This window comes from Amblyomma americanum, chromosome 4 (assembly GCF_052857255.1).
Source record: "Amblyomma americanum isolate KBUSLIRL-KWMA chromosome 4, ASM5285725v1, whole genome shotgun sequence".
NCBI classification, from domain to species: domain Eukaryota; kingdom Metazoa; phylum Arthropoda; class Arachnida; order Ixodida; family Ixodidae; genus Amblyomma; species Amblyomma americanum.
The window spans coordinates 33,557,839-33,569,913 of record NC_135500.1 but is presented as its reverse complement, the minus strand read 5'-3'; positions in this window follow the sequence as shown (position 1 = coordinate 33,569,913).

The following is a 12,075-nucleotide window of genomic DNA, read 5'->3' as shown; positions in this document are numbered from 1 at the left end:
GCTGACGCATTCAGTTCCTAACTGCTTGATTTTAAAAGCTTCTAAGATTTCTCGTTCTATCTGTGTTTTGCCGCGGCCGATGATGTTGACATTATGGAACAGAGGGGTGCAGTCTTTGCAGTGGTTGCAATGTCTTGGAAGATTTGCTGTGTTGCCTGGCTGCAGCGAAGTGCGGTGCTGCCTCATACGGTCGTTGACGCTTTGACCCGTTTGACCTATGTAGGCCTTGCCCCAGGACAGTGGGAGCGAGTAAACAACATCGGTTGTGCATTTGGTGAACATGCTCTGGTGTTTAACATTACATTTCTTTTTTGTGCTGATTCTTGAGATACGTGAACAAAGCGACGACAGTTTGGTGGGCGCAGAAAAGACTACCTTAACACCGTATTTCATGGCTACCTTTTTAACGTTATGTGAGATTTTATGCAGGTATGGCATTACAGCAGGTCTGGATTCCTCACTAGGCGTTTCATCTCTTTTGTACTGTGACTTAAATTTACTGGTAAAGGTCTCAGCAATAGAAACGAGGACGTCCTCAGGGTAGCCCGCTGACCTCAAGCGGTCAAGTTGCGCTAAGAAACTCTTTTGCATATTGTGTGAACAAGACCTGCGCAGAGCATTACCAAGGCAAAGGTTGGCAATGCCTCTCTTCACAAGTTTGGAATGTGAGGAGGAGAAGGGCAGCAGGCTTTTCTTGGTCCGTGGAGAGTAGCTCCAGCAAACATGGCTTTCATCAGAGAAGGTGAGAGTCAAATCTAAAAATCTAATTGAGTCCTCAAGGGGCACTTCATGAGTAAAACTCAAGTCAGGACAGGTATCGGTAAAGAAGGTCAAAATGTCATTTGCAGCCGCTTCGACACTGTCACGGGAAGTTAGTTTCAAGAAAATTAAGAAATCGTCTACATACCTAAAAACTTTCACTACTCGATCGTCAATAAGGGTATCATGCAACAAATTGTCAAAATGGGATAAAAATATGTGGCACAAAATAGGAGCTACACACGAGCCAATGGGAACGCCCTGCTTCTGTATGTACCTGCAGTTTTCATGTTCTACCACAGTGGAAGAAAGGTAGCAAGTCAAAAGTTCCAAAAAGGAATTCACCGATATGCCCGAGCTGTTCTGGAAGGCCACTGCACTTCGGTTTTCGATGAGATCCCGCACAGTAACTAACAAGTCCTTTTGGGGAACTGAATAGAAGAGGTCTTCGATGTCCACGGAAAAGGCGGAATTGGCACTCACACTGGTAGCGGATAAGTAGTCCACGACGTCCATCGAGGTCCGAGCGCTAAAAGGGTCGTCAGGTGCCAAGGGGTCTAAGGATCGTTTCAAAAACTGGCCCACCAATTTCTGCCACGAACTGTCCTCTGTGACAATAGCCCTAACAGGGCAGCCAGTTTTATGCGTTTTTGTTGAGAAAAACATTCTCAGCACGTCGGTATTATCTTTCTTATTAACTTCTTTATGCAAACCATTAAGATTGAGGTTCTCCAGGAGCTGTAGGGAGTGCCTTTTTATCTGAGAAGGCTTTGTGTTGGCAGGCTTGAAATTCTTGTTGATAGCCTCGTGGGACTTATTGGACAGAAGGCTGTTAGGCGTAACCACGAAACCACCCTCCTTATCCGATAGGGTTAGGCTTAGGTCGTGGCTCTGGAAATAATCGCTGACATAACGTAGCTTAGCTTGGCTGGAACCAAGATTAGGCCGAATTTTTTGAATACAGTGATCGCTTTCTGCGAGGCAAACATCTCTTTCTTCGGAGGGTGCTTTTCTTGCAATGCGGCGGAGTGAAGCCAGTAGCTCGTGCTTTCTGATGGAAGGTTCGAGGGCATACTTAGGGCCTTTCCTCAACAGGGCGTCAATCTCCGGAGGAACCGCTGCGCTTTGCAGGTACGTCGCCGCAGTGCCAGTGCCTCGGGTGTCCTTCTTTCTTGGCAAACATTTCCGAACAGAAGACCAATAAGATTCGCTAAGTTGAGCTGCAAGGTGACGATGTTGTCGGAGCTTGCTGGTAGCGAACTGTCCACTCCCATGCTGAAGGCAAATGATGGTGAGCATTTCCTGCAGATGACCCACCTGTCTCCACATTTCAGCCTTGAGAACGCGGCAGATTCGTTTCCAGTGTCCTATGGAAGGCTTCTGAAGACCAAACAAACCAATGACGTCCTGCGGCGGAAGATCGTTTTTTATGCAGTGGGAATAAAACCGGGCTTTGTAGGAGAGGTAGGCAATGGTGCTGACGCAGAAGGCAGCCTGGTCTGATGGAGGCTGAACATGTAAGGCAGCACCGCACTTCGCTGCAGCCAGGCAACACAGCAAATCTTCCAAGACATTGCAACCACTGCAAAGACTGCACCCCTCTGTTCCATAATGTCAACATCATCGGCCGCGGCAAAACACAGATAGAACGAGAAATCTTAGAAGCTTTTAAAATCAAGCAGTTAGGAACTGAATGCGTCAGCGACAGCTCTGTCAGGTTCACGGCAAAAGAATACACTTTCATGAATGGGACATAGGTTGCCACATGTTTCTTCGCTCGCTTAATCAGTTTTGTGTTTGCTGTTTTGATAGCGTTTGTGGTGCTCACGCGCATGTGCGCCCTGTTCTGATGTTGGCGAAGTAAAGAATTTTCAGTTGTGTTTCCAGCGTTGTCCTGTGTACTTCTCCTCCTTGTGAATGCGTCCTTTCGCTGGTTTTCCACATACCATGCACCAACTGGCCCAACAAGCTACGCTTCTTCGATACCCCAGATCGGAGGCCGCCGGTGCCCGGTTGAGAGAACCTCGGGCTAAAGCGTTGGCAGCCTCGTTTCCGGGATTCCCGGAGTGGGCAGGCACCCATATGAGCTCCATGTGGCCGGGCGGGTGTACGGCGAGGGAGTTCAATATGGGAAATGCAGAGACGTGAACTCTCCCGGGGGCGAAATTTAGTATGGCAGTTTTAGAGTCCGATAGTATATACCGGGCCTCCGTGCGCGTGATGGCTAGGGCAATAGCGGCCTCTTTAGCCTCCTCCGAAGTGACAGTGGGAGATATGTGAAGGGTAGCAATCTGTTGTGGGGAGGGGTTCGTGATGTCTACAACCGCTTCCTCACCCGTGCATGCGGCATCCACCCAAACGGCATCCGGTTCCATGCCATAGTGTTTGTGGAGCGCCCATGCGCGAGCTCTGCGGCGGGGTTCGTGGTAGGTGGGGTGCATATTTTTAGGGAGAGGTTTAATAAGTAGTTTGCGGCGAATGTGGTGGGGGACCGGGAGCTGTGTGGGATCCGTGGCTGGTATCCTGATGCCGAGGGTGTGTAGGATGTGTCTACCGGTGGTGGTTCTCGCGAGACGTATGTATTGTGTCTGTCGGTGGGCCTCGATAAGCTCACTTATCGTGTTGTGTAGGCCTAGCTGGAGGAATTTTTCGGTTGAGGTATTTAGGGGTAGGTGTAGTGCTGTCTTAAATGCTGTCCGGATCATGGCATCCAGGGTGGAGATTTCTGTGGCCTGGAGTTTCAGGTAGGGGAGCGTGAAGAGAAAGCGGCTGAGGACGAAGGCATGAATGAGACGACATAGGTCTTGCTCCTTCATGTCCCGGTGGTGTCCACAAACTCTGCGGATTAGGTGGGATATTGACACCGCCGTCTGCTTGAGTTTCTGGATGGTGAGTATTTTTCCCGTTGTTCTGGATGTGGAGGCCCAGTACCCGGAGAGTGAGTACCTCCGGGATGTACCGGTTTTCCAGTTCCATGGTTATGGGGGCTGTGGGGCAATTTCGGGTTGTGGGGCGGAGTATGAGGAGCTCCGACTTCTCCGGAGAGCATGAGAGTTCGATACTCCGAGCATGTGTTTGGGTGAGGGTAGCTGCTGACTGCAGAGTATTCTCTGTCTCCATCACTGCCATGGGTGGTCCATAGAGTGATATCATCAGCATAGAGTGTATGCCGAAGGTGGGGGATAGTTTTTAGTTTGCGGGCAAGAGGGATGAGTGTAACATTGAAGAGGAAAGGGGAGAGAACAGATCCCTGGGGGGGTGCCAACCCCACTAAGGGTGTATGGATGGGATGTGTGGGGACCGAAGTGAATTTCGGCTGTGCGGTTAGTAAGAAATGCTTGAATATAGGTGTACATACGTTCACCTATGTTCAAGGGGGAGAGCGCCGCCATGATCGCTTTATGGTCTAGGCGATCAAAGGCCTTAGAGAGATCCAAGGCGAGGACAGCTTTTGTGTGGCCCGGTATGAGGAGTCAAAAATATCCTGTGTGAGCTGGAGCATGGTGTCCTGGGCCGACCGGTGGGGACGGAAGCCCACCATGTTGTGCGGATAGAGGTCTTGCTCCATCATGTGTTGGGTGAGTCGGGCGAGTGCGACATGCTCCAAAAGCTTGCCCAGGCATGATGTTAGTGATGCTAGTGAGATGGGACGAAGATTTGCAGGTTTAAGGGGTTTGTGGGGCTTGGGTATGAATAAGATTTTTGCGTGACGCCAGGATTGCGGAAGGGTGCCCTCCTGCCAGCATGTGTTGAAGTACCCGTGAGCTGGGCAATCGACTGATCGTCCAAATTGCGGAGCATGTTATATGAAATACGGTCAACTCCTGGAGTGGAGTTAGAGCGGAGAGTCAGGAGGGCCGCTCTGACTTCTGCTTCCGTAATCTCCGCGTCGAGATTGGCATTCCGGGTGCCGGCATAGGGCGGCAGGGGGATTGAGGAACCGGGATTTGTATGTGGGATCCTAAGTATGTCGATGAGTGCGTCGGGAGAAATGTCGGTCCTGTGTATAAGGCGTGTGACGTGGTGTTGCGTGGCTGTATTGCATTGCGTGGGGTAAATTAAGTGACGGAGGAGTTGCCATCTGCGTTTGGAGGACAGATTGCCAGCCATACTGTCGCAAATCTGACCCCAGTTGGATCGGCAGAGCTCCTCAGAGTGCTCAGTAATTTGTGTTTGCAGTGCGGCTAGCCGCTTTTTAAGGGTCCGATTGAGCTTTTGCCCTTTCCAGCGCTCTAGTATGCTATGGTGGGCCTCCCATAGGTGGGCCAGGCGAGTGTCGAGGGTGGTCGTATCTGGTGTGGTGTCAAGCATTCGAGTATGTGCGGAGACATTGTTCATGAGTGATGCCACCCACTGGTCGAGATATGTAATGGGGGCGTCAGGAAGGACCGCCCGTGCGGCGCGGACCGCATACCAGTTGGTGAGTTTGTGTGTTAGGTGAAGGGTCGTTCTTTGTTTGTACGGTACTGTAACGGAGAGGATGTAATGATCGCTCCCTAATGTGTGATGTGTTGTGTTCCACGTAATACCCGCAAGGTTGCGGCTCAGTGTCAAGCCCGGGCTGGTGTGCGCGCTGTCACTGTTGCCAATTCTCGTGGGAGTGTTAAAGTTTTGTATTATGAGGCGGAGCTGTTGTACCAAGGACCAGAGTCACCTTCCTCGTCCCGTGGTGGTGCGGTAGCCCCAGTCAGTATACTGACTGTTTAAGTCCCCTACGATAATCAATGGATGCTTGCCTGCAATACGATGGAGATCGCGCAGTAGCGTTTCCAATGAAGCCATCGAATGAGACGGTGTGTAATATATATTTGCAATAAAAATAGATGGTGTGGAGTGTGAATCTGGTATGATTTCTGTGATCACGCAGGGCCTCTCGGAGGTGAGATGATGCGTTTGGTGTGTAATGGAGCGATGTATGAGTGTGGAAGCCCAGGGTGTATCCGTTGCGTCCGAGTGAGCGGATGTGTAGCTGGCAAGTGTTGCAGGAACATGTGTGTCCTGAAGGAGGAGGATATGGGGCGTGGGAAGTGTGGGGAGGAGGAGTTGGAGGGGTGCGCGTTTGCCCCGGAAGCGGCGGCAGCTTCATTGCAGAATTGATAAGGAATTAGGTGGTCGCCGCGCCATACTGTAGCTTAAGCGGGTTGACGGTAGGTGGGTTGGCTAGGGGGTTCTGTGGGGTAGGTGGGCGGGATTTATGAGGGGGATTGGGTAGGTGCGGCGAGGGAAGGACCTGCTCTATTGTTTGGTGGCGGATGTCGTACCGTGCGCGGCTCATCTCAAGGGTATGCACCATGCGCGTAAATGCCGCTTCAATTTGTTGTTCGAAGTGTTGGGACAGGTGGTCGATGAGGTGATTAAATTTTGCCTCCAGACGTGCGCTCATTTCGGCGGGTTTAGCGTCCATGCGGGCCTCTAGGAATTGAAGGTCGGTTGGGTGACGGGTGGTTGCTCTGGTGTACGTTTTTTTCTTGGGTGGGGGTGAGGTGGGGGTTTGAGAGTCCGATTGTTCCATGTTTTCAGAGGGTGTTTGAGGTAGTAGCGTGGGTTGCGTGGGAGGGACTATTGGCGGAAGCGGTAGAGGGGTAGAGGTGGGGGTCTTGATGAGAGAGGTAAGACGACTCACCTCCTCTCGCAGGGCCTGTAGCTCCCGGTCACGGGGGTCCACCTGTGTGGGCGGGGGTTGAGGGCTTGCTGGTAGCTTTGAGCCTGTTGCCTGCTACTCTGTCTGCCCAGTGCATGCTAAAGATCACCAGGGGGTAGAAATTATTCCGGAGCCCTCCATTACGGCACCTCTTTCTTCCTTTCTTCTTTCACTCCCTCCTTTATCCCTTCCCTTACGGCGCGGTTCAGGTGTCCAACAATAGATGAGACAGATACTGCGCCATTTCCTTTAATAATAATAATTGGTTTTGGGGGGAAAGGAAATGGCGCAGTATCTCTCTCATATATCGTTGGACACCTGAACCGCGCCGTAAGGGAAGGGATGAAGGAGGGAGTGAAAGAAGAAAGGAAGAAACAGGTGCCGTAGTGGAGGGCTCCGGAATAATTTGACCACCAGGGGGATCTTTAACGTGCACTGACATCGCACAGCACACGGGCGCATTAGCGTTTTTCCTCCATAAAAACGCAGCCGCCGCGGTCGGGTTCGAACCCGGGAACTCCGGATCAGTAGTCGAGCGCCCTAACCACTGAGCCACCGCGGCGGGGCCCATTTCCTTTCCCCAAAAACCAATTATTATTATCATTGGTTTTGAGGAAAGGAGGTGGTGCAGTAACTCTGTCGCATATCTTGGTGGACACCCGAACAACGCCCTAAAGCAAGGCATAAAGGAAGGATGAGTCCCTGGTTAGAACCCAACCACGGCGGCTGAGTTTTTATGTAGGCCAAACACTAAAGCGCCCGTGTGCTGTGCGATGTCAGTGCACGTTAAAGATCCCCAAGTGGTCGAAATTATTCTGGAGCCCTCCGCTACGGCACCTCTTCCTTCCTCAGTTCTTTCACTTCCTCTTTTATCTCTTCCCTTACGGCGCGGTTCAGGTGTCCGTCGATATATGAGACAGGTACTGGGCCATTTCCATTCCTCAAAAACCAATTATTATTAAGTAAGGAGTGAAAGAAGAAAAGAAAGGTGTCATAGTAGTCTCCGGATTAATTTGCGTTCCACCTGCGTCAAAATGCGGCCGCCGCGGTCGGGTTCCAACCCGGGTACTCTGGATCTGTAGCCGAGCGCTCTAACCACTGAGCCACCGCCTCGGGTTTTCCTCAAAAACCAATTTTCAATTTTACGTGTAGACAAAAGAGTTGAAGTATGTGTGAGGAAAGACTGAAAGGTCAGGCACGCGTCGTATCTGCCGACGCTACGACGTTGGCTGTAACCTCGTCGTCCCGGTACGGTTTCCCGTAAACCCTTCCCCTTCCCGAGAGGCATGAGAGGCAGCCCGGTTAAACTAGTCGGGGTTGGAGTCTCAAGAAGCTCTAGTCCAACGGGTGCGAGTGGCGGCCTCGTCCAATGGGGTCCCGGACTGAGGACTTTCTTTTCACTCAATGAAATGTTTTCACCTCCATCATCACCCCGACGTCCGTGTACATCTTGCTGTCTAGTGCGGACTGCCGAATCTGTGGCCACGATTAAGCGACTTTCCCGCAGGAATCCCCACGCGCCGAGCTTCGCTGCCTTTATCAAGCCATCACGGCAGCGATAGCCACATGTGGCGAGCAACCGTTCGGTCATGAGCAGTCGCGCTTCCTGCACGCACACCAAGAGAACGCGCTGAAAAAATTTACTATCGTTTATCTCTAGTTAACCCTAGCTGAATTGCGAAATCTTCGTTTCCTCGGCACGTCACCTACGCAGCGTCTCATTCCGACGCTCTCGAGAACTCAAAGCGGTCTCCCGCCGTTGAAGAGTCACTCCGGGAATTGGCACGCCTTCTAGCCGCATCATCGTTACGAAGCTTTTCGAGTAGTGCGGCGCGTTCTTCTGGCGTCTCGTGAGCACGTTGTCTCTTCCTCGCTTCGTTCTGTCGTTGCGTCGCTTTCACACTCTCCATAACGACTACAATACAGTGCTACTACTGCTGTTGTTGATGGAAAGAAAAGGAAAGTGCACGGGCCTGCCTACTGGCTCAAGCCGAGCCACGCTCGCTGCCGCGGGCTGAAAGTAGGAGAGTAAAGAATAGGGGAGCAAAGATAGAAAGAAAAGGCGCGCGCTAATATTCCCCGGGCCGATCCCGGATGCAGTGCAATACCGGGCCGATCCGTGCCAGAGTGGGTCCAAGCCAAGCCCTCCGCCATATTCCAAAAATAAGTTTAATATCTTGGGTCCAAGCACCCGCAGCAGATATTAAATCAGATATCAGATATAATGGTGGTAGCTACCGTACAATACACTGCGGCTGCTGCTGCTGCTGTTGCTGGCAGGAAGAAATTGAAGTGCTCGGGCCTGTCTACTGGCTCAAGCCGAGCCACGCTCGCTGCCGCGTGCTGAAAGTAGGAGACTTAAGGGATAGTGGAGGAAAGATAGAAAGAAAAGGCGCCGCGCGATAATAGGCCCATAGGCACCGGGCCGATCCTGGAGGCAGTGCAATACCGGCAATGCCAGAGTGCGTCTAGCACTCCGCCCGCCATATTCCAAAATAAGTTTAATATCTTTTGTCCCATGAGGCCAAACGCGCATATATATATATATATATATATATATATATATATATATATTAGCTGTGAAAACATGAGGTACTTGACTGCTTAAAATATTATACATCGAAGTATACGCTTCATTCAAGGAAGCATTTTTATTTGACTCGACGTTTCGATCGGAGGACCGATCTTTTTGAAAAAGATCGGTCCTCCGATCGAAACGTCGAGTCAAATAAAGATGTTTCCTTAAATGAAGCGTATACTTCGATGTATATATATATATATATATATATATATATATATATATATATATATATATATATATGTATATACACGCCGCGAGGCGACACCCTCTCTCCCTCTACCCCTGCGGAGCACATCTGGTGGCGCGAGCGGCGCCGGCAGCGGCGTCGACGGCAGCGCCATCTGTTGGAGCGCGGCTGCGGCGTTACTAGGCAACGGCGGCTCAAGGTCGTTTGTGGTCCACGGCACACGGCTGAAGTGCTATCACGCGACGAGCCGAGCTGGCTGCCGTAGTGTTGCTTTCGCAACGAAAAAAGGTGGAAGGGGCCTAGAGCACTACAGAAGACTGAAAATTGTCGTACCTATGCACCCGCCGTGGTGGCTCAGCGGTTAAGGCGCTCGGGTACTGATCTGGAGTTCCCGGGTTCGAACCCGATGGAGGCGAAACGCATAGGCGCCCGTGGGCTGTACGATGTCGGTCCACATTAAAGATCCCCAGGTGGTCGAAATTATTGCGGAGCCATCCACTACAACTGTTTCTTCCTTTCTTCTTTCACTGCCTCTTTTATCCATTCTCTTACGGCGTGTTCAGGTGTCCGGCGATATGTGAGACAGATACTGTGCCGTTTCCTTTCCCCAAAAACCAAATTTTCTATTTTTACCTATGCCGGCCCCCGGTGGCTCAGTGGTTATTGCGTTCGGCTACTTATCCGTAGCACCCGGGTTCGCACCCGACCACAGCGGCCGCGTTTCGATGGAGGCGAAACACAAATGCGCCTGTGTGCTGTGCTATGTCAGTGCACATTAAAGACTCCAGATGGTCGAAATTATTCGGGAGCCCTCCACAACGGCACCTTTCTTCCTTTCTTCTCTCAGTCCCTCCATTATTGCTTCTCTTACGGCGCGGTTCACTTTCCCGCCGGGATGTGAGACAGATATTGGGCATTTCCTTACCCCAACAACCAATTTTCAATTCTTTTTTTACCTATCTCATATCTCGGCTGACGGCTCACATACGCTGTACGGAAAACGATAGAGGAGGGAGACAAAGAAAGCAAGGTAGGTGCCGTATTTGGAGGCTCCAAATAGTGTCGACTAGCTCGAAATCTTTCGGCTTCCTAGAGTTGCGTGGCTTGGATAAGAAGCTTGCGTATTCAATTCCCGTCACATTAGTCTTGAACCGGCACCCTGAAAAAAATAGCCCACAAGCGGCCTTTAACCGCACAAGGCGGATTTAGGGTTTTCTGATAGAACGAATCACTGGTGCTTTAAGGCAACGATCTGGTCCAAGACTCCTTTCACGAGCATTTTACCGCAGAAAACACGAGCACCAGACCGGGGAAGATCTTGTACTCATTATAAAACCGGTGGTTACTCGGGAGCACTGGGGGTGAAAACTAGAACCTACCGAATAGGAGGAGGATGCTCTACCTTATGTGGTAGCCTTGTCCGGATAAAGGCCTTCCGCCTAAAGGCCTTTACCTCGAAGGCATTTGCCATCAATGCCTTCACACCAAAGACCGTTGCCGTAATGTCATCACCACAAAGGCGTTTGACCTAAAAGCCTTTGCCCTCCAGGCATTTATCCAGAAGGGCTCCACCCAGATGTGTCCCTCATCCAGGCCTTCATCCAGGTGAAGGCAGGCCTATGAGATGTACCGTCTGCTGCATAAGTTTACAACAGACGGTACATGCCTGACAGGTTTCCCACAACCTTGTGGACAGATGGGCCACCTGCCACAAAGCAGGCTTCAGGGACAGACGTGCGTATGTACGCCTGAAATCGGAAAATGTCCGTAGTGGCGCTAGCGCACTAAAAAGCTAGCTACCTGGTTTTCAGAGCGAAACATTCATGTTTAGCTCCAGGAAAAAAAGAGCGGGAAAGATGTATGATGTTCACTCACTCCCGTGTGGGAACAAGAAGACATCACGACTTCCCGTCTGCAACATCCTAAAACGTAAGCATCTACGGTGATCCGTCTTTTATGCAGACTGCAACACGTTCTGTATTTCCTTTTCGTGTGCAGAGCTAGAGCCGCCGGAAGCCGCTGTTAGTAATTTTTTAAAGTAAACAAATCGTATGGTTATCTGTTTTTGTCATGTAGGCATTGGTATAGTCTGCAGACGAACTTTTCAGAAATTCTCCATGCTGCGAAGCGCATGCGTACCCATGGACACCTGAATTACAAGTAGCCGACACAACGCAGAGACATCGTGCCGAAGCTATCGACAGCCGGAAGTAACCCCGAAAAGTACCTTCCGCTGTGCAAAACGCGTCGTTGTAGTGCCGCGTTGATAACGATTCACCATGCACTCTATAAGCGGGCTCATCCTTCCATACGATGTGTACGTACACGATGCGAGGCACTCAGGGAGCTCACTGAGAGTTCTACAAATAGCCATGAATGTTTGTGTGCTATAAATACAAGCATTTTTCAGGACATGAATTTGTATGTCAGTTCGTTACTTTTACACAAATGGAGGCTCAGAAATGGCTGTATTGACAGTGGCTCGTCTTGGTTTCCAAATGTGAACCATTTCTGTCAAAAAAAGCAATATTTCTTCTCAGGCATAGAAGCTGCGGAGATTGAACTTTGAAAATTGGTCATGCGCTGGATACGATCACTAAAAAGTATTAATGCGAAGGAACCTTTTAAAATCAAACTGGCAGAAAACGATATTGCCGACGTAATTAGCCTCAAGATCCTTGGCCTCGCGTTCCATAAAGATGGGATAAGTCACGATGACCTCAAAGCCTTTCGGGCCACAAGTAAACAAGTACTAGGACAGATGAGTAGCTAATAAACACAGGGGGATTGAGGAGCAAAATATATGCCGAATATTGCAAGCCTTTATGATGAGACGCATTGCATACACTCTACCCTATTTCAAACTGAAGGTAAGAGACGTACAATTAGTTAATGCGACCATTTGAA